Raw genomic sequence first — 22098 nt, forward strand, 5'->3', positions numbered from 1 at the left:
TACTAATTAGGCCATCCTACAATTCAATTATGACCGAGCAAGTAGCTATGCGGTTCGGGTCACGTTGCTATCAGCTTGCATTCGGGAGATAGTGGGTTCGAACTCCACTGTCGGCAGCCCTAAAGATGGTTTTCCGTGGTTTCTGATTTTCACATCAGGCAAATGCTGGGGTTGTTCATTAATTAAGGCCACGGTTGCTTCCTTCCCGCTCTCAGCCCTTCAGTATCCCATCGTCGCCATAAACCTATCTGTGTCTGTGAGACGTAAAGCAAATTGTAACAAAAAAAAAATCGAGAAAATAGTACTTTATTCGTGGGGGCGGCATGAACGCACCTTGTCAATGTACAAGGTATTCAGAGACGGATTTTGCACTTCCGGCACGACAAAAGAAGCTCAATTTCATTCAGTCGACACCAAGAATGAAAGCAAGCGAGTATGCATGCATGGGGATTTGTAGTTTTACATGACATTTGGTACCATAGCCAAGCAACGTCCGTCCATCACATTGGCTAAAAGGTCAATGTTCATGTCTTCTGCCCATTGGGTCACGCGTTCGATTCCCGGCCGCCTCGGGGAATTTAAAAGCGACTGATCGAAGTCGGTTTATGCGTACAGCTTCATCCATCGAGTTTATTCCTAACTTAGCCTTTATATCCTCATTCCGAGTACCCTCCTGCCATTGTTCCCACCTATTTGTACCAGCAATCATTCTCGTTACTTTAATGTCTGTTACCTCTAATTTATGAGTAAGATATCCTGAATCCACCCAGCTTTCGCTCCCGTAAAGCAAAGTTGTTCTGAAACAGACCGATTTAAAGATAGTTTCGTCCGGGAGCTGACTTCCTTCTTACAGAATACTGCTGATCGCAACTGCGAGCTCACTGCATTAGCTTTACTACGCCTTGATTCAAACTCACTTACTATATTACCATCCTGGGAGGACACACAACCTAAATACATAAAATGTTCTACCTGTTCCAGCTTTGTATCACCAATCTGACATTCAATTCTGTTGAATTTGTTACCTACTGACATCAATTTAGTCTTCGAGAAGCTAATTTTCATACCATACTCATTGCACCTATTTTCAAGTTCCAAGATATTAGACTGCAGGCTTTCGGCACAATCTGCCATTAAGTCCAAGTCGTCAGCATAAGCGAGACTGCTTATTGCATTTCCACCTAACTGAATCCATCCCTTCCATTTTATACCTTTCTGCAGATGATCCATGTAAACTACGAAAAGCAAAGGTGAAAGATTACAGCCTTGTCTAACCCCTGTAAGTACCCTGAACCAAGAACTCATTCTACCATCTATTCTCACTGCAGCCCAATTGTCAACATAAATGCCTTCGAATGATTTGAATAATGTACCCTTAACTCCATAGTCCCCCAGTATGGCGAAGATCTTTTCCCTCGGTACCCTGTCATATGCTTTCTCTAGATCTCTGAAACATAAACACAACTGTCTATTCCTCCCGTAACATTTTTCAGTTACCTGGCGCATACTGAAAATCTGATCCTGACAGCCTCTCTGTGGACTGAAACCACACTGGCTTTCATCCAACTTCCTCTCAACCACTGATCGCACCCTCCCTTCCACGATGCCAGTGAATACTTTGCCTGGTATACTAATCAATTGATACCTCGATAATTGTTGCAATCCTGCCCGTTCCCTTGCTTACAGATAGGTGCAAATGCTGCTTTTGTCCAATCTGAAGGTACTTTACCAACACTCCATGCTAAACTTTCATCCCTGCCTTCCTACTATACTTCACCATTTCAGGTCTAATTTCATCTGTTCCTGTTGCTTTATGACAATGGTGTGTATTTACCATTCTTTCCACTTCCTCAAGCGTAATTTCACCAACATTATTTTCTTCCTCCCCCTGATATTGGTTGTTTGGGACACCACCACGAAGATTTCCTTTTACGTTGAGAAGATTTTCAAAGTATTCCCTCCACTTGTTCAGTGATTCCCTAAGATCTGTTATGAGTGCACCTGAATTACTCAAAACACTATTCATTTCCTTTTTCCCTCCCTTCCTAAGATTCATCATTACTGTCCAGAAGGGTTTTCCTGCTGCTTGACCTAGCCTTTCCAGGTTATTACAAAAATCTTCCCATGACTTCTTTTTGGATTCACCAAGTATTTGTTTCGCTCTGTTCTTTCATCTACGTAAAATTCACTGTCTGCTTCGGCCCTTGTTTGGAGCCATTTCTGATAAGCCTTCTTTTTACGTTTACAAGCCGCTCTCACTTCATCATTCCACCAAGATGTTCGCTTTCTCCCGTCTTTACACACAGTCGTTCCTGTTTCTACTACAGCATCACTGTATGCCAGCCATTGCCTTTATATATCCTGAATCTGCTTACTGCCCACTGTTCGGAACTTCTCACTAATCATATCCATGTACTTCTGTCTAATTTCCTCGCCCTGGTGATTTTCTACGCTCATTCGTTTGCAGACAGATTTCACTTTCTCTACCCTAGGCCTAGAGATACTTAGTTCATTACAGATCAGATAGTGGTCTGTATAATCGAAAAATCCTTGGAATACTCGTATGATCCTAAAAGATTTCGTGAATTCAAAGTCTGTTAAGATATAGTCTATTATGGATTTGGAACCCCTCGCCTCCCACGTGTAGCGGTGAATAGCCTTATGCTTGAAGAATGTATTCGTAACTGCTAAACCCATACTAGCACAGAATTCCAGCAAAACTTCCCATTCCCATTAGCTTCCATATCATCCCCACATTTACCAATCACCCTTTCGTATCCTTCAGTTCTATTTCCAACCATCGCATTGAAATCGCCCATTAGCACTATCCTATCCTTGCTGTTCGCTCTAACTACGATGTCACTCAATGCTTCATAAAACTTGTCAACTTCATCCTCATCTGCACCCCACATGGTGAATACACGGACACAATTCTAGTCCTAATTCCTTCAACTGTCAAATCTACCCACATCATTCGCTCATTTACGTGCCTATCAGAAACTATGTTGCGTGCAATGATATTCCTGATGAAGAGCCCTACCACAGACTCTGCCCTTCCCTTTCTAACACCCGTCAAGTACACTTTATAATCTCCTATCTCTTCCTCGTTATCTCCCCTTACCCGAATATCACTTACTCCTAGTACATCCAGATGCATCCTCTTTGCTGACTCACCCAGGTCTATTTTCTTTCTTCCATAAGCTCCATTAATATTGATAGCTCCCCATCGAATTTCATTTCGTTCGCCAAGTTATTTCGAAGGAGGCCCTCGCCTGTCAAATGGGAGGGGGACTTGGTTACTCCCATAATCGTGGGAAAATCGGAAGAGAGAATAAGTACTGGAAGAGGAAGAAGAAGTCAAGGAACGCCCAGTTTTACGTGGAAATTCAAGCATATGGATGTGACCTTTCATTTCAAAAAATCCCAATGTATTATCTTTGATGTGAACTACAATTCGTTTATTTTTAATTCATTAATTAATTTATTTATTTTATTTATTAGCTGCCACCCGCGGAGGCCCGAGTTCGATTCCCGGCTATGCCACAAAATTTGAGAAAAATAGTACGAATGTTGGAACGGAGTCCAGTCAGCCTAGGGAGGTCAACTGAGTAGAGGAGGGTTCGATTCCCACCTCAGCCATCCTCGAAGTGGTTGTCCGTGGTTTCCCACTTCTCCTCAAGCAAATTTCGGAATGGGACCTACCTTACGGCCACGGCCGCTTTCTTCCCTCTTCCTTGTCTATGTATGTTTAGTCATCAGCCTGAAGGCTGGTTGATCCTCAACAGCTCCACCATCAGCTGTCATAGATGGCCTAGGCATCACTGAAGAGGCGTACTAGGGAAATAAGGAGTGAGGTAGTTTCCCGTTGCTTTCCTCACTGAGCCAGAAGTCGCTATTACATATCAGTCTGCCAAGCCCACTGAAATGCATGCACCAACCGACCCTATGAGCAATAGTTTCACACCATTCATAGCAGGGACTGGCTGCATAAGGAATGGCATTACTAGCACTGCTCATACCTCAGTCACTTGTCATATTGTCAAAGCCAAGCATAAGACAGAGACAGATCAATGAAAGTAACAAATTTGCTCTAGCCTATACCAGAAGACATAGTTCACTGTAAACACTAGGTCCCACCAGCAAAGGCACCTTCCTTGTCTATCCCTTCCAATCTTCCCATCCCCACACAAGGCCCCTGTCTGCATAGCAGGTGAGATCGCCTGGGCGAGTTAGTGGTCCTCTACTCAAGTTGTATCCTCCCGACCCAAAGTCTCACGCTCCAGGACACTGCCCTTGAGGCGGTAGAGGTGGAATTCGTCGCTGAGTACGGGGGAATACCAACCCTGGATGGTAAACGTATTAAGAAAGAAAGAAAGAAAGAAAGAAAGAAAGAAAGAAAGAAAGAAAGAAAGAAAGAATTATATTAAGAACATCTCTTCAATTGCTCTCATATAGCAGAAATTGTCGCACGCACTAAGTAGTTTGTTTTTAAAAATGTAATTTAAGTATTGTCGTACTATAAAATATCAAAAACCGGGCGAGTTGGCCGTGCGCGTAGAGGCGCGCGGCTGTGAGCTTGCATCCGGGAGATAGCAGGTTCGAATCCCACTATCGGCAGCCCTGAAAATGGTTTTCCGTGGTTTCCCATTTTCACACCAGGCAAATGCTGGGGCTGTACCTTAATTAAGGCCACGGCCGCTTCCTTCCAACTCCTTGTCCTTTCCTATCCCATCGTCGCCATAAGACCTATCTGTGTCGGTGCGACGTAAAGCCCCTAGCAAAAAAAAAAAATTAATCAAAATTCAGAAGTGTTGGTACCATGATGAGGGGCTCACGGGTTGGCATCACTGGCCGAATTAAAGTAATATAATGTCCTAGGCTACACTATGGGATATAGAGTAACTATAACACACTGTATATCACCAGTGATGGAAGTGTACACACAGACACAGGCGGTGCGATCGTTGAAATATAACGGAAAGTAGCTCAATGGACAACGCAGACGTATATCTCTTATGTAGCTACTTCCTGGAACATGGCTATAATACATTTTTCGGCTTACTCCGCAGAAGTGCAGCACGATTCTAATAGCTCTATTTAACGACTCCGTCCTTGAACGCTGATATAGAACCTGGCCTTGTTCCTCGTCACGACTGATCTGGAATGTAAACACAGCTTCCATTTCCCTCTTTCTAACAAGCCAATCATTAGGAACCTTGATTTCCCCTTAATAGCATCGATAATAAGGGTCCTATTACCGGTAAAATTAATACATCAGAAGTACAGTAACATCAGCTAACTTGGAGTGCCTTCCTAAACGGGTGCTTACGTTAGCAGTCACGAACCAACCAACTACTATTATCTCCTTTCCAGCTGACTGACAATTAATTATTAAACTTTCGAGGATAGGGTGAATCAGGGATGTAGTGGCCGCCGTCATAATGTCACGTGACTGTAGTACTATAGTAACAATTGTACCGGCTGGTACACCTCTATGCCGCACATTTAAATCATTTGTGGGCTGGCAATATAAATATTTTCTTTCCGCCAGTTTTGAACTTAGCCAATCCAGAATTTCTGTAATTAATTTTTGACCAATCGTGTCTTTCTTCTTCAATTTTGATGTGTAACTTTTAGCCAGCCAATAAACGACTGTGGGTGTGTCTTAATTATTCACGAAAGGTCTCGAATCTTCCCCGAGAGTATAAAAACTGCTGATTTTCCTGTCTCTCGGCCACTCGAACAACATCTAGCCTAGTGTATGGAAGTGTAGCAGGAGGCGGGAAACGCCTCTTTCATCCGGCAGCAGCTCTTCAACAAGGTAATGGCCACTTAACTTCTTTATATCTCGCTAGCTCAGCAGTCTAAACCGCGGGGAAGGTCCGAAACCTTTACTATGTAACCTATCTTGAAACATGTAAAATGTTGTAAAACTTCACATAACTTTAACTGTAAATCGGGGATAGAGAGTGCTTTACCCTCTCGAGCTCCCCTTCATTTTGAACTTGAGGTGACGACGTTTTCGTAACCGTTCTTCTAATCTCCCCTAATGTGTTAAATTTATTCTATATACGAGTCACCTCCATACTTTGGGAATAGCCCCCGCTTCATCGGCCTAGTGCCTCTTAGGTTTTAAAAGATTTCATGTAGGAGTGCAAGTTCACGCCTCCATTCTACTTGGTTTTGCGGGCCATTAACTTAACCTATTTTTTTTCCTACTAAGGCCCATTAGGTTGGGTACAAGATACCCCTGTTTCATTGTAAGTGTTCCTTAAGGGCAGTTAATAGTAAAGTCCGTTGTGGCCTTTGATAGGCTTAAAAACTTTAGAGCGGGTCAGCTCTTTCTTGTATTTGGATATGCGCCTCCAGGGGGCTTGACATTGCCAGATGGGAGCAAGTGCTCCATGCAATAAGGGGATTTCTGCCCTTTGGTAATATGTGGTTGTGGGCTGAGAGCTCAGGAATTGTAAAAGGTGGGGCTTGAAGCCCAGATCGTTAAAGTATATCTAAATCTTGGCTTTCCTGGTCTTGTACCTGATTTGTTAACTTGTTGTTATTTGTTGTATGTTCTAATTCTATATCAAAATTGTTAAGTTTTGCTAATTTTGAAAATATAACTTTTAATTCAATTTTAATCAATATCTCAGCTTTGTAGTTAGACCCATTCCAGCCTACGCCTTCTTTCACCTCTGCTGTTCCACGGGTAACCCCGTAACAATAATAATAATAATAATAATAATAATAATAATAATAATAATAATAATAATAATAATAATAATAATAATAATTGCTTTTTTGCTAGGGGCTTTACGTCGCACCGACACAGATAGGTCTTTTGGCGACGATGGGATAGGAAAGGCCTAGGAGTTGGAAGGTAGCGGCCGTGGCCTTAATTAAGGTACAGCCCCAGCATTTGCCTGGTGTGAAAATGGGAAACCACGGAAAACCATCTTCATGGCTGCCGATAGTGGGATTCGAACCTACTATCTCCCGGATGCAAGCTCACAGCCGCACGCAAATAATAATTGTACTGGGAGGTACATTCCAACGCCGCGCATTCAAATTCAGCGCCTAAACGAACCCCTCTATTGGTAAAACAGTGAAAATGAAACTACACCAACTTAGAACTTTACTCAGAAGATGTCACCACAGAAATATGATGTAATTTGGTTACTGTGCAATTACCTAAACTGAGTGAACTTATCCTTGTTTTGTTTGCCATTCATCAAGAAGTTTGAACATTCTTCCACAGATGACACTACTAAAAACTATGATCACCGAGCTCGATAGCTGCAGTCGCTTAAGTGCGGCCAGTATGCAGTATTCGGGAGATAGTAGGTTCGAACCCCACTGTCGGCAGACCTGAAAAGAGTTTTTCGTGGTTTCCTATTTTCACACCAGGCAAATGCTGGTGCTGTACCTTAATTAAGGCCACGGCCGCTTCCTTCCCACTCCTAGCCCTTTCCTGTCCCATCGTCGCCATAACATGTATCTGTGTGGGTGCGACGTAAACCAACTAGCAAAAAAAAAAAAAAAAAAAAAAAAAAAAAACTATGATCACGCACCCTTGTGCGAGGTGTAAGAACTTATAATTCAAAGAAGTTTTGTATTCATAAGTTTTTTCTGATTGATGTTCATTTGTTTTTGGGTTGGCAATATTTCCTTTTCCTTTCCGCCAGTTTTGAATCTAGCCAATCTAGCTTCTCTGTCTCCTTTCCGAAACGCCAATTTTACAGTTGATTTTCATCTTGTTATCCTGTGCCCATCTGTCTAGATTGTCAATGACTTTTTGCAATTCAGGTAGGGAACTCAAACCAATAACCGCATCATCTGCATACAAGAATACGATAACATTTTCTGTTCCAAGTTTAGTTGCCATCACCGCGTCATATGCCGCTATGTTAAGGACCAGGGGCTGAGTAGGAACATGTTGTCCCTTATATTCTGAGGAATGGGGTTCTGTGTTGCCCTTCGAGGTATGACCAAAGAAAAACGTTGTAGTCCTAGCTGTTCTTCTGCCCATGATCTTCAAGTATTATCATGAGGCTCCATTGGAGGTACATTTAGGCTTCTTCAAAACCAGAGAAATAATCAGAGAAATGTTCGTCTGGACGAGCATGGACCGTAAATTCAGGGAAATGTTTAAAACCTGTAAATCTTGCTTGCTTATTAAACCCACCTTGTCTACTAAGCTAAGGCTGTTGTCATCTCATTAAACATCTCGCCCCATGGAGCGCTTACTTATAGATTACGTCGGACCCTTTCCTCAATCTGAGGGGATCGGGAACAATTTCATCCTCGCGTGTGTAGATGGTTTTACCAGGATTTTATGGTTATTTCCGACTAAGCTAGCCACTGCTCAGTCTACAATATTTCGTCTTCGCTTCTTTTGGTCCCTGTTAATACATAGTCCCCGATAATGCCAAGGCATTCACTTCTAATTTATTCCTAAAATTTTGTTTTGACTTATCCATCACACATGTCATAACATCTGCTTATCACCCACAATCATCTCTTGCTGAGCGGGTTAACTGTAATCTTCGATCCGCTTTGATCGCTTTTCATCATGAAGACCATTCCAGGAGGGATACTTTTGTGCATTGGTTGACTTTTGCGTTAAATTCGGCTGTTCACGTGTCACACAAGTTGACACCTGCTTCTCTCATGTTCTCGTTTGTTCGTAACATGCCGTTGTCCATTTTATGGTCCTTCAATGAGATTTTGCCACATATAATAGATCCCTAGAATATCAGGGACCTGCGGAAGAAGATCAAAAGTAATCGTAAAGCTTGTCATGAGAAAGTTAAGGAAAGATATGATGCTGGACGGAGCCCCACCATTTTAAAGATTGGGGATCAGGTCATGGAGAAAAATTTAGTTCCTGTAGGTATGCTTACATCCAGATTTCATGGACCGTGCATTATTCTGGATTTCTTAACGCCGGTCACCTTCTTGGTGAGCAACCCAGACACTCAGAGCATTTTAATGGTTCATTTGTCCCAAGTAAAACCCTTATGATATCTCTGTGGATCAGCGGTAGAGTGTTGGCCTCCGCATCCCAAGATAGCGGGTTCAAACCCGACAGAGGTAGTCGGATTTTTGAAGGGCGGAAAAAAGTCCATTCGACACTCCATGTCGTACGATGTCGGCATGTAAAAGATCTCTGGTGACACATTTGGTGTTTACCCGACAAAATTCATTAAATCTCAGCCATAGACGCCCAAGAGAGTTTCGGTTTACTCGGTCTGCCATCTAGTGGGGGCCTAGAGTAATACGGAACGTCGAAATTGACGAGCAGACAGCCAGATGGCGTCAAATTGAAATGTCTGCACATGGTAGCTGAGGCCATACGATTATTATTATTATTATTATTATTATTATTATTATTATTATTATTATATCTCAGCCGCCTCTGTGGTGTAGTGGTTAGCGTGATTAGCTGCCACCCCCGGAGGTCCGGGTTGGATTCCCGGCTCTGCCACGAAATTTGAAAAGTGGTACGAGGGCTGGAACGGGGTCCACTCAGCCTCGGGAGGTCAACTGAGTAGAGGTGGGTTCGATTCCCACCTCAGCCATCCTCGAAGTGGTTTTCCGTGGTTTCCCACTTCACCTCCAGGCGAATGCCGGGATGGTACCTAACTTAAGGCCACGGCCGCTTCCTTCCCTCATCCTTGCCTATCCCTTCCAATCTTCCCATCCCCCTACAAGGCCCCTGTTCACTATAGCAGGTGAGGCCACCTGGGAGAGGTACTGGTCATACTCCCCAGTTGTATCCCCCGACCAAGAGTCTGAAGCTCCAGGACACTGCCCTTGTGGCGGTAGAGGTGGGATCCCTCGCTGAGTCCGAGGGAAAAGCCGAACCTGGAGGGTAAACATATGATGATGATGATGATGATGATGATGATGATGATTATTATTATATCTCTGTTTTTAATGTAGGCCACCAAGTCATGGCATTGAGAATGTAATTACATTTCTTTCCTTAACAACTCAAAATGTTAAATTTTCTTATGTGAGTTGAAATAGTAGGCATTCTACCGCGTCAAATCTGTAAAAATATACCTAATGTATTTTTTTGGCTGCGGCAACTTTTGTACAAACCTTTCCCTCTAGAAAGATTTTGTTTTTTTCTTCCGTTTCCCGTCTGCCATCACCTTGCCCCTGCCTCCAAACATGTGCCTGGATTCCACACACTCGTTTTCGATGCCACCCTCCTTATCTGAACCACCAAACAAAAATAAAACAAACTCTTTCCCATAAAAACAGTCACTGTTACCCAAAATATTATTGGTTCATTGCCCTAAGTGTCATCTGAGGCTGTGTCTTAACAACTGGCGAGAGATGCTTGCGCGATGAAAGGGCTTACCCCGCTCTGGTCCAGTCTCCTTCACGACGGCAAACTCGAGCACCATCATGAGTGGCAAGGGCTGAAGTGCAGTTCCACAAGACCGCCTTGGAAAGCTCTAGCAATACCAACTGATGAGCCCACTACTGCACTGGGACAAAACACTGGTAATTTTAGGATTGAAAAAGTTTTAATATTGTTATTACGATAATTATTAGAGCTGTCGATCTAGGCACAGAATATGCACAGACTTAGTGCGCATTACGCACGTCTGCTTCACCACGCACAAACCGACGCGATCTTTGATTTTCAAGTCTCCGAATTAAAGAGTATTGATACAGGGTATTACGATACAACCTCAAAACTTCTTCACTACTCCACTCTGAGTTAATCCTGTATCTCAAACCGCAATAGTGCATTTATTATCACGCATCCCCTTTATTATCTCGGGTAAGCATTGGAGTAATAATAATAATCACCAGTTTATGAATTTAAATAGTATGTTCATAACTCGTCACAGTTTAAACCCGCACATTCTTAGATCTCGCGTATTAATTCAGAACACATTTCACTTGAATTAAGCAGTTTTAACAGTTTTCAGGTTTAACAGTTCACATGACATAGAAAATCTCGGAGCTCGTCTGGGCATAGGTCCGTCCCTCGCGAGAAGAAAAACCGAACTGCCTGGGGTGACGCTTCTGCTGCCTTATCATAAACAAGAAACTCCCCCCTCTCAAAACACGCATACAGCTTAATCTCGGCGCATCAGAGGTCTAATAGAGTGACAACAAGGTGACCAGTACTCTCCTAATGTAGATGAGACATATCCGTGTGGAATCCGATCATGGGATCACTAGTCTATCTATATAAATAAAATTGTTTCTGTTTGTCTGTTTGTCTGTCTGTTTGTCTGTTCCACCATCACGTCGAAACGGCTGGATAGATCTCAACCAAACTTCATATTTAGAGTATACTGACCCCGGGGAAGGTTTCGATATGCATATCATTTTAAAATCTTTGAAAAGACGGGGGTTTTATAGGAAAAACGGTTTTCCTCCATTTTCTCTTATACTATTATAGGCAAAATATCGAATTTGTCGTATAAGGACGAGACAAAGCTCAATTTAATCCTCTTGACGCAAAGAACAAAACTCGGTAAGCCCTACGGGCCCGAAAACCATGTTTTAAGGCCCTAAAACCAACCGTTACGGAGATATTGGCACCACACTACCCCTGCTCTAGGAATCGGATAAAGAAATGAACTGCCGTAACCATGGCAACGTCAGCTCCAGGATTCTAGAGCAGTGAGATTATGCATGTACGTTTGGGCATAGCTGTCAACCAAAATAGGTACAAATAAGACTTAATATCTGGGAAAAAAATATACTGTTGTGTAAGGCACTCATAGGACTCCTTTGGGCGGGGATGGAAAGGGGGTGAAGAACGAGTGTAAAAATCTTACTATATATAGAAATGGAAGTGTGTGTGTAAATGACACATCTCCAACTAAACCACTGGAGCAATTTCAACCAAACTTGGTACACGAATCACTTACTATCGGGAGACGATCACTGTGGGGGGTAAGCCATCCCTAGCGCCCTTAAGGGAGAGGGTCAGGGGGGTGGTAGTTACAATAATAATCGAGAATAGTGTCGAATTCATAGTTTTCGGGGTCGCTGAGTTGAAAAGTGATACTCTAGAATTTTTTTAAAATCCAGCCCCCTTTTAGGTTGGGAGCAAAGGGTGGGGGGATGGGGTGAGATATAGAAATAATTAAAAACAGTTTCGAATCCATAGATTTCAGGGTCTCTGAGATGAATAGTATTACTCCGGATTTTTTGCAAATCCAAGTGGGGAGCGAAGGGGGTGAGATATAAAATTAATCGAAAAACTACATATAAAAATATTATCTTCTTCTTCTTACTATATATAAAAATTGATGTATGTGTGTGCGAGGGTGTGTGGGTGTGGGTGTGTATATGACACATCTCCTCCTAAACCACTGGAGCAATTTCACCAAACGTGGTACACTTATCAATTAGTATCAGGAGACAAACCGCGTGAGGGTAAGACACCCCTAGCACCCTTTTGGCAGGGGGCGAGGGGAGTGGTATAAAAATAATCTTATAAATAAAGTTGTTCGTTTCTGTTTGTCTGTTTGTTTGTTTGTTTGTTTGTTTGTTTGGCTTAAGTGCGGCCAATATCCAGTATTCGGGAGATAGTAGGTTCGAACCCCACTGTCGGCAGCTCTGAAAATGGTTTTCCCATTTTCACACCAGGCAAATGCTGGGGCTGTACCTTAATTAAGGCCACGGCCGATTCCTTCCAACTCCTATCCCTTCCCTGTCCCATCGTCGCCATAAGACCTATCTGTGTCGGTGCGACGTAAAGCAACTAGCAAAATAAAAAGAATAAAAATGTTTGTTTGTTCCACCATCACGTCGAAAGGGCTGGATAGATCTCAACCAAACTTCATATTTAGAGTATACTCACCCCGGGGAAGGTTTCGATATGCATATCATTTTAAAATCTTTGAAAAGACGGGGGTCTATAGGAAAACCACAACGGTCTTCCTCCATTTTCTCTTATACTATTGATTTTCTGCAAACTCTGTGGACCGTATGTGAAAGGTCTCTTCATCACAAACAACTTTCGTTGTGTTCATAATTTACCTTACTCTTCAAATGACGGAGAAATTTACTATTTTCTGCCGATACCATGCTCGGCATTGAGGGACCGACAGAGCGATAACGAATATATGGGTTACCATGGCAACGTCTCTGACTGCTTGCCAGCAGGGAAGTAACGTATTGTCATTTTCCTCATCATTCCTTTAAATTCGTGGTTGTTCCTTGGGTAGAAAGCAAGAGAGTCGTCAATCGGCCATTCTGCGGGATATTGGCGGAATATCATTGGAGGTTATAACCGTCCTCGAATAGCATAAGTAATAACACAAATATTCATCTTCTTATCTGATTACCTAAGAATCCATGCGCCTAAATTTCTCTCCGATTACCGCTTTCTTATATCCATAACTCACTCCGGCATAATTTATTGAGGAGCATTTGATTTTCCAATACATTCACTTGGTATTTATATATTTGTCGTCATCCGGATGTCCTCTGTTATAATCTATTTTCTATTAATTTCAACTTACTAAACTGTATTACTTTCTTCCTTAATTACCACGTATGTATGCGAGTGCTAATCCCGAATGCTGTACACTCTTTCCTTTGAGGAAATATTCTAAGCTATGCAAATGTATAACTTCTGGCCCAGGAAAATTCCGAAATATGGATGCAATTTTAACGGCGGTGCAGACCTTCGTTTCGGGGTAATTGGTGGCTAATCAGTAAGTCGTATCAAAAGTCACAAAGCAAATTGCGTTTCATTTTGGAGAGATCTACAACTTTTGTCCTGTGACTTTTCGTCGTATTTCTATCCCTAATACATTAAACACAAGTTGATTTTGTACTTTTACACGTATATGTTATCATTTGGCACACTTATAGGAAAGGTAGAATCATGACATTCGGCACGCACATTGATATGACCATTGGCAATGTTATAGCCAAATTTTATGATTCTAGCTGTCACATGAGAATCAAAAATATAAAGTAGCATTCAAAAACTGTACAAGATTTCACCCCATTCAATGACTCTAACTCAATCTAACCCATAAATAAAGGAGATACGAGAAGATGTCATAGGACCAACCATGTAGAGCACTGAAAGGGGCGTCTGATGGTGAAGTCCGTTTGTAGATACGTCGTACAGTTGCAAAGCAGTAACTATCGAAATAAAGGTCTACACTTCTAGAGTATGTCTGTACATTGACAATTTTGGCGAAATTTCCGTACAGTTATCCGTTTCAGGTGTAATAATGACCATCTGCATATATTCTGTTTTGGTGTCTGTCTGTTTGTTTGTTTGTCTGTTTGTCTAAAACTTGGAAACTACTGGATATATTTCCACCAAACTTGATATTTAGAATCCATCTGTCCTTTGGTAGGTTTTAGGGCAAGTATTGTTTCTGAATCCCTGAATTGACTGGGGGATTATACGAAACCGAAACCGTCATTTTGCAACCAAACTTAATGTAAATTTAGCTGCCGTAATGGAAATTCATTTCTAGGCCTTTTTCCTCATGTGCATCATTTCAATACGAGGATTAATAAGGGAGATATCATTAACGGACCGTTTTCCGGTACAAGTCCCACCGGACTTAACTCAAGAGCGGGTGCGTGTAAAGCGTATGTTTTACAACTTGAAAACTACTGAAGATATTTGAGTCAAACTTTATATTAACATCCACCTGTCCAACGGTAGGTGTTAATCGTCAATAACATTTCATGTTCCCGGAATGGACTGGCGGTTTATAGGGAACCGAAATGGTGATTTTACTCTTCCAGAATATATACAGTACAAGACCAACCTGACTGGAAATCGACCAAACATGATGGAATTCCATCTCTAAAACTTTTTTTCATGTGCATTTTTTCGACAGGAGGATTAATAAGGGAGATATCATAAACGGTCCGTTTTTCCGGTTAAGTCCAGCGGATATAGCCCAAAAGGTGTTGTACGTGGAGCAGGTTCCTTATTTATCTATGTAAATAAAATCGTAACTACTGTGTGCCTGTACATAGACTATTTTGTCGAAATTTTCGTACAGCTACACGCTTAAGGGGTAATAATGATCATCTGCATATTTTTTGGTTTAGTATCTTGAAAGTTCTACTTTTTACACTTCTCACTGAAAACCCAGATTGCGGCATAATCTGCCAGTCGAGAAAGAAAACTGAAATTTGGCAAAATTTTACGACTTAGCCTGTAACGGGCGGAAAACTTCCAAGAGCTTTAAATTTTTCCCTTTCTATCCCGAAGAATATCGAAATATGGAGGCAATTTTAATGATGGTGCAGACCTTCGGGAAGTATCATCACATAACGGATGGCACAATCCCCGTTCAATTTGGAGTGATCTACAACCTTGGTCGTACGACTTTTTGTCGTATTTATATCCATTTTACGTTTGACTTTTCTCTATTTCTCGATCTTAAGTAAAGTAGTACTTTTCACATACATAATTCATACCTTCCATCACTTAGAGGAAAGATAGAATCATCATACTCTACACGAAAATTGGTCCACCCAGTAGCCATATGTGAGCCAAATGCTATGTATGTAGCTGTCAGTTAATTATCCGAAAAGCAATGCAATGTGAGATAATCTTACACAAATTTTACCCAAGTTTCTAACTCAATCTGACCCATGAATAGATGAGATATCATATGACCAGCAATTTAGGCCGCTAAATCCGGCGTCTTATGGTACAATCTTTTCTCGATATGATGTACCGTTTAGAAGCAGTTAATCTGTAAATGAAGGTCTGCAATATTGTAAACAAGCACATACTTTCGTATGTCGAACTATATATATTCACTGATGTCGATTTTGTAGCGATCGAGAAAGGGTGTGTCTGCTATTGTAATCAGTACTCCGCACACCGACTATGACTGGCAGTAGGAATGGAGTCCTTCTCCAATTCCTGTGTAACTGGCATTAATGAGGCAGGCCTACCATTGTAATGAATAATTCACTTCTCGATTTGACTTTCAGAAGGCAAGGGAGCATGCAGCATACAGTCTTTGGCTGTAGGCAAGCGTTCCCGCAGTTATAAACAGATGTACCCATCTAAAATGTGACTGGCATTAGGCATACTGGCCTGCTATTTTGATGGAAACTCATCAACTTGGTGTGACTGGCAGGAAGCTGGCTGGCAGTTGGAAAAGGGGCCTATCATTATAATGATAACTGCACAACTCAATTTTGACTGGTTGTAGGGAAGTTTCCTGCCATTATAATAAAAACTCTTCAATTTGTAATATGTCTGGAGGTAGGAAAGGGGGCCTGCAATTGTAACGGAAACTCCCCAAATAGATTGTGACCGCGCAGTAGGCAATGGGGCCTGCAATTATAATGTAAACTTCCCAACTCGATTGTGAATGGCAGTAGACAAGTGAGCCTGTCGTTATCATCACAAATCCGTAACAAGCACTTTACACTGGAAACAACGTATGGGGACCTCTGCATATTGTTTCTCGGATAACGCTAAGAGACATGCTATTTTAAAACAATCTTATTTACTGCATGTACAGTATTTACTTCAATATTCGTATACAATGCAGAATACCGTAGCGAAGCATGGGTACATTTGCTAGTCAATAAATATATTCCTTCATTTTCCCCTGTGCCCGTGGGAATTTCCATGTCGAGTGAGTGCGAAGAAATAAACCAGATGACCCCCAGTAACTTTCCGTCGTTACGTAATCAACTATTCCTTCATTTAACCGTAAATTATTACTAACAAGGACATCACACACTCTAAATAAATGCTCCAATTACGACCAACTCGTTTGGGTCAAGGTGCAATGCAGAAATATATACCTTTAATTATTCTTTCAACAGAGAAGATCACGTTGGTCATGTTGGATTAAAAATGGCTCCCATATTCCGATGCGAAAAGTTTACCTCTCCCACTCGGTAACAACAGAATGTGGGGGTGACTTCTCCTAATATTCAACTTGGTGCTTCCCTGACTCTGCCACACCTTTGACGTATCACGCTAGCATTTCCCGCGATCTCGCTGCCAGGCAAGGAAATGCTTGCCCAACTTGATCGTTATAAGGAGAGATTTTGGAATAAAATAAACACTGTAGGATTATTTTATTTCTTGCCAGGATGTTGAGAATTATTTATTTTAAGTTTGTGTTCCTAAATAGCAGTTCCTCTGTGACGTAGATGATTAATCTCGTCCATTAGTCCTCGGTTCATTTCCCTTCTTCTTTTATTTTGGCCGACTATGGACCATGTTAATTCGAATTCTGCTTCATTTGTTTCTGGGTTTTTCTTGTTGTTTTAAGGGGCCTAACATCGAAGGTCATCGGCCTTATGTGGGCTTTAATCCTCGCTCAGTTCTCCTTCATCCTTTCAGTTTGCAGTCTCCTCCGTTCTTCAGTCCACGACGCTTGGGTACGGCATCTAATATTTTCATGTAATCCCTTCGTGGTCTTGATCCTCGTCTTCTAAGTATACCAGTTGCTGATTTCCGCTCCTTGTATTCTCATTGCTTCCAGGTCCTTATTCATCTCCTGATACCAGCGCACCGTAGTTTTCCTGATGTCAAAAAATCTTATTATCAGATTGGCCAGTCTCCCCGGGTTCATTCTGTAGATAAGCCCGAAGAACATGGCTCTCCTCTTCCGGATGATATCTGAGATCTTTTTTATCTTTAGATTTAATTCTTTGTGTCCTTTTTTTCTGTATGATCCATCCTCTGTTCTTTGCGGTCCCTGTATCTTCTCAAGAATGTCTCTCTCCATTAGTTGCAATTTCTTGAACAATCCTGTTTTTACCAGGTTCAAACATTGAGCTGCATATAAAGTCTCCAGGCAGATCACTGTCTGGTAGGTTTTGAGTTTTGCATTGATTGAGATATTCTTCTTGTTGTAAGTGTTCATAGTTTATATGCCAAGTTAATCTTGTTGATTCTCGATAACAGTCCTCTCTTCCACTCTTCCAAGATTTGAATTTCTCCACTTTCTGAATCCTTTCTCTCTCAACTCTCATCCATTTTGATGCTTTTTTCTTCTTTATTAACTTTAACCTAAAACAAGAAAAAGCATTTCTTAACTATAAATTTTATATTTTAATTATTGTACGAAATTTTCATTATCAGAAACCACCTTTCACCCTTTGTTCCGATAGCACAGGTTCTTCTGTATTCCACCGTATATGCAAAACATATGGTGAGCAGTCTAGAGGTGGGGACATTCCTGTTTACAAGAGAGACAGACCTGCCCGAAATAGGCAGAGGTCTGAAAATGCAAATCACAATCCACTCTCCTTGCATTCTGACCACATTTGGAATACTATAACAGGGTGGACACTAAGGAGCAAAATGCACTATTCTTGTTCTTCCTCTGCTAATGGAGACATAGAGATACAGCACTTAATTAATATTACCGTCGTTATGAACTTTTAAGGTTTTCATCCGACCACAACAAGTTTGTTTATTTAATGATAACAAACGGTGATGAATATGTAAACTACGTGTTTCTCCACTCACATTAAAGATGAAACTCCCACGATAATGCGTGCAGGGAGGTCGTAAAGTGTGATGGACAAGCAAAGCTGATGAACCGACTATTCGGCGCCTTGTTCCACACTACTCCATTCTTCTCTTTGATGGTCCCGATCTTAGAAAAATGTTGAAACCTTCCAGACATCTTATAACAGTTAAGGTCGCCAGTCTGCATGTTTGTCAGACAGAATGCAGTTCATAATAGAAATTCAAAGAATCTTATTGTATATTTCCACTAAACTTCATTCCTCCATAGGTAATGGGAGTTGAAATGGGGACGTGACAAGAGTGAAGTTCAAAAAAATGTAAACAATTATCATAAAATGCCCCCAAAATATTTTTGTTTCAAATTTTATTTAGCAGTACAGTGGAAATAATAATAATAATAATAATAATAATAATAATAATAATAATAATAATAATAATAATACAAAAAGAATAATGTAATGCTAATAATAATTAGAGCTGTCGATTTAATCGATTAATCGAACCGATTAGCCGATTAATCTAAAGTACGATTAGCCGATCAATGTACTTTTAGCCGATTAATGTCTGGCTCCATGGCTAAATGGTTAGCGTGCTGGCCTTGGGTCACAGAGGTCTCGGGTTCGATTCCCGGCAGGGTCGGGAATTTTAAGCGTCATTGGTTAATTTCCCTGGCACGGGAGCTGGGTGTATGTATTGTCTTCATCATCATTTCATCCTCATCACGTCGCGCAGGTCGCCTACGGGTTGTCAAATCAAAAGACCTGCACCTGTCGAGCCGAACCCGTCCTGGGATCTTCCGGCACTAAAAGCCATACGCCATTTCATTTCAGCCGATTAATCGAACCGATTAAAATTGTAGTGTGGCGAAGGAATTTATTTCATTGTTTATTAATTATTACAACTTCTCCCATGAGAAGGCTGTCACAACCTGGCGAGTTGGCCGTGCGGTTAAGAGCGCGCAGTTGTTAGCTCGCATCCGGGAGATAGTTCGTTCGAACCCCACTATCGGCAGCCCTGAAGATGGTTTCCGTGGTTTCCTATTTTCACACAAGGTAAATGCTGGGGCTGTACCTTAATTAAGGACACGGCCGCTTCCCTCCCATTCCTTGGCCTTTCCTGTCCCATCGTCGTCATAAGACCTATCTGGGTCGGTGCGACGTAAACCAACTAGTAAAGCAACTAGAGAAGGCTGTCCAAACCAAACCCAAACCAAACCCTATGGCACTACAGCCCTTGAAGGGCCTTGGCCTACCAAGCGACCGCTGTTCAGCCCGAAGGCCTGCAGATTACGAGGTGTCGTGTGGTCAGCACGACGAATCCTCTCGGCCGTTATTATTGGCTTTCGAGACCGGGGCCGCTATCCCACCATCAGATAGCTCCTCAATTCTAATCAGGTACGCTGTGTGGACCTCGAACCAGCCCTCAGGTCCAGGTAAAAGTCCCTGACCTGGCCGGGAATCGAACCCGGGGCCTCCGGGTAAGAGGCAGGCACGCTACCCCTACACCACGGGGCCGGCTTAGAGAAGACTGTCACGAGGATAAAGTATATCAACTACAAAATAATTATGTCTTCCAAGACATTCGTGAATTTTCTAGAATGGGGCAGATAGAAATAATAACAATCACAAGGCTCAGAAATAAATTTGGAACAAAGCATGATGTACAGTTCGTCAGATGCTATATAGGTGAGTGCGGAGTATGGTTATTGAGCCTCTTATTGCGGCGATAGCATTGCCGTGAAGTCGTGTCCGGTTAAGACCAAGAGACTCTTAGCACATGTATTTTGTTTGCCATTTGGAGCGGAAGCCTCAGCTATTGTAGGTCTATCTTTCCTTCAGAAACGTAAAAGCAGTCGTACTTCTTTAATTGCTTTCTATTAAAACGAGGCTTATGAGCATTGCTTTTACAAACTATTGGAAAGTAAATACTGGTCAGACTATTGTAGTATATTGCGGACCTTTACGAAACACAGTCTGGCGGAATAATGGACAGATGTAGGGAAGGTAGTTGAAGAGACTGTCATTAAGGAAGTTCCAGGAATTTCCAGTTAATGTGCAAATGGACGGATACCAATTCCTGTAAAAACACAGTACAAAATGAGACTACGTAACCCTCAGTTCGTGTGTGGATGTAATTCAGAATTCGCATTCGGTGTTTGAGAACTTCAATTACAAACATGACTTTTGAACCGATGCGAGGAAATCTTAGGGAAATTTCCGAACTTAAACAAGACGATTGTTGTAATGTGACAGACAGAAAAACAGTGTTTTTTTAAAAATGCGGAAAATCGTTCAGTTATGCTGGAAGTACAAATAGGCTTCAATATCCTCTTAACCATGTTCATCGAAACCTCCTCCACTGAGTTGACCTCCCGAGGCTGAGTGGACCCTGTTCTAGTCCTCGTACCACTTTTCAAATTTTGCGGCAGAGTCGGGTATCGATCCCGGGCCTCTGGGGTGGGGGAGAGGGGAGATAATCACACTAACCACTACATAACAGAATCGTCTGTCTTACAGTAGTTTATGGCAGTGCTGGTTTTTGTCCGTGGCTTCGCACGCGTGAAAATTAATCTTGTGGTCATGATCGTGATGGTGGGGATGATTATTGTTTTAAGAGGAAGTACAATTAGGCAACCATTCTCTTTTAACACTAATCATGGAAAACACTAACACTTCGCAAAATTAAAAGTAACAGCCAAAGGAAGACAAGGGCCACGAAGGGCGTGACAATGAAAGACTCCCGAGGCTTCAACATCTGATAACATTGGGGTCGAAACAGAACAAGGGTTGACTAAGGGAGGTCGGATAGGATAGATGAAAGTGAGGTGGAAGCAATACCAAGACTCAGCTAAGAGCCCCTTGGTAGCCAAAACACGCTCCCAAGTTAAGAGCAACTAGGGTTGGATTTTGCGGTATCAAAATGTGTCCAAAATTTTTGAATAACGTTGCATTTCTTGGCAGAAGTTGAATAAAAATTAAATATGCAGAGAAACATATTTCCAGACAGTTTTTGTAACTTTTTCTGTTGTCACTGCTTTTATTCTCTAATTACCTGTCACTGGGGATCTTCTCTATACTCGACATTAGTAGTTTTTCTAGTATTGTTTCTTGTGGAAATGTTAAGAAATTTATGTGTGCTTACTGGCATGACAGATATGAAAACACTTTTATGTTTTTGGGCTTAAAAGACGAGAGCATGAATACAGAATCTTTGGTTGTACCCCTTTAGTAACCTCTTGTGACGTACAGGGGTACAGATAATGCATCCTTCCACTCCACTCAAAGGGGAGATAAAGTGTTCCGGTAAATCGAAAGAAATATGCAGTATCATGATCTACGTCGAAGAATATGGCAGCACCGAGCTCGATAGCTGCAGTCGCTTAAGTGCGGCCAGTATCCAGTATTCGGGAGATAAGAGGTTCGAACCCCACTGTCGAAAGCCAAGAAGATCGTTTTCCGTGGTTTCCCATTTTCACACCAGGCAAATAGGGGCTGTACCATAATTAAGGCCACGGTCGCTTCCTTCCCACTCCTAGCCCTTTCCTGTCCCATCGTTGCCATAAGACCTATCTGTGACGGTGCGACGTAAAGCAACTAGCAAAAAAAGAATATGGCAGCTGA

The sequence above is a fragment of the Anabrus simplex genome, chromosome 5 (assembly GCF_040414725.1).
Source record: "Anabrus simplex isolate iqAnaSimp1 chromosome 5, ASM4041472v1, whole genome shotgun sequence".
NCBI lineage: Eukaryota > Metazoa > Arthropoda > Insecta > Orthoptera > Tettigoniidae > Anabrus > Anabrus simplex.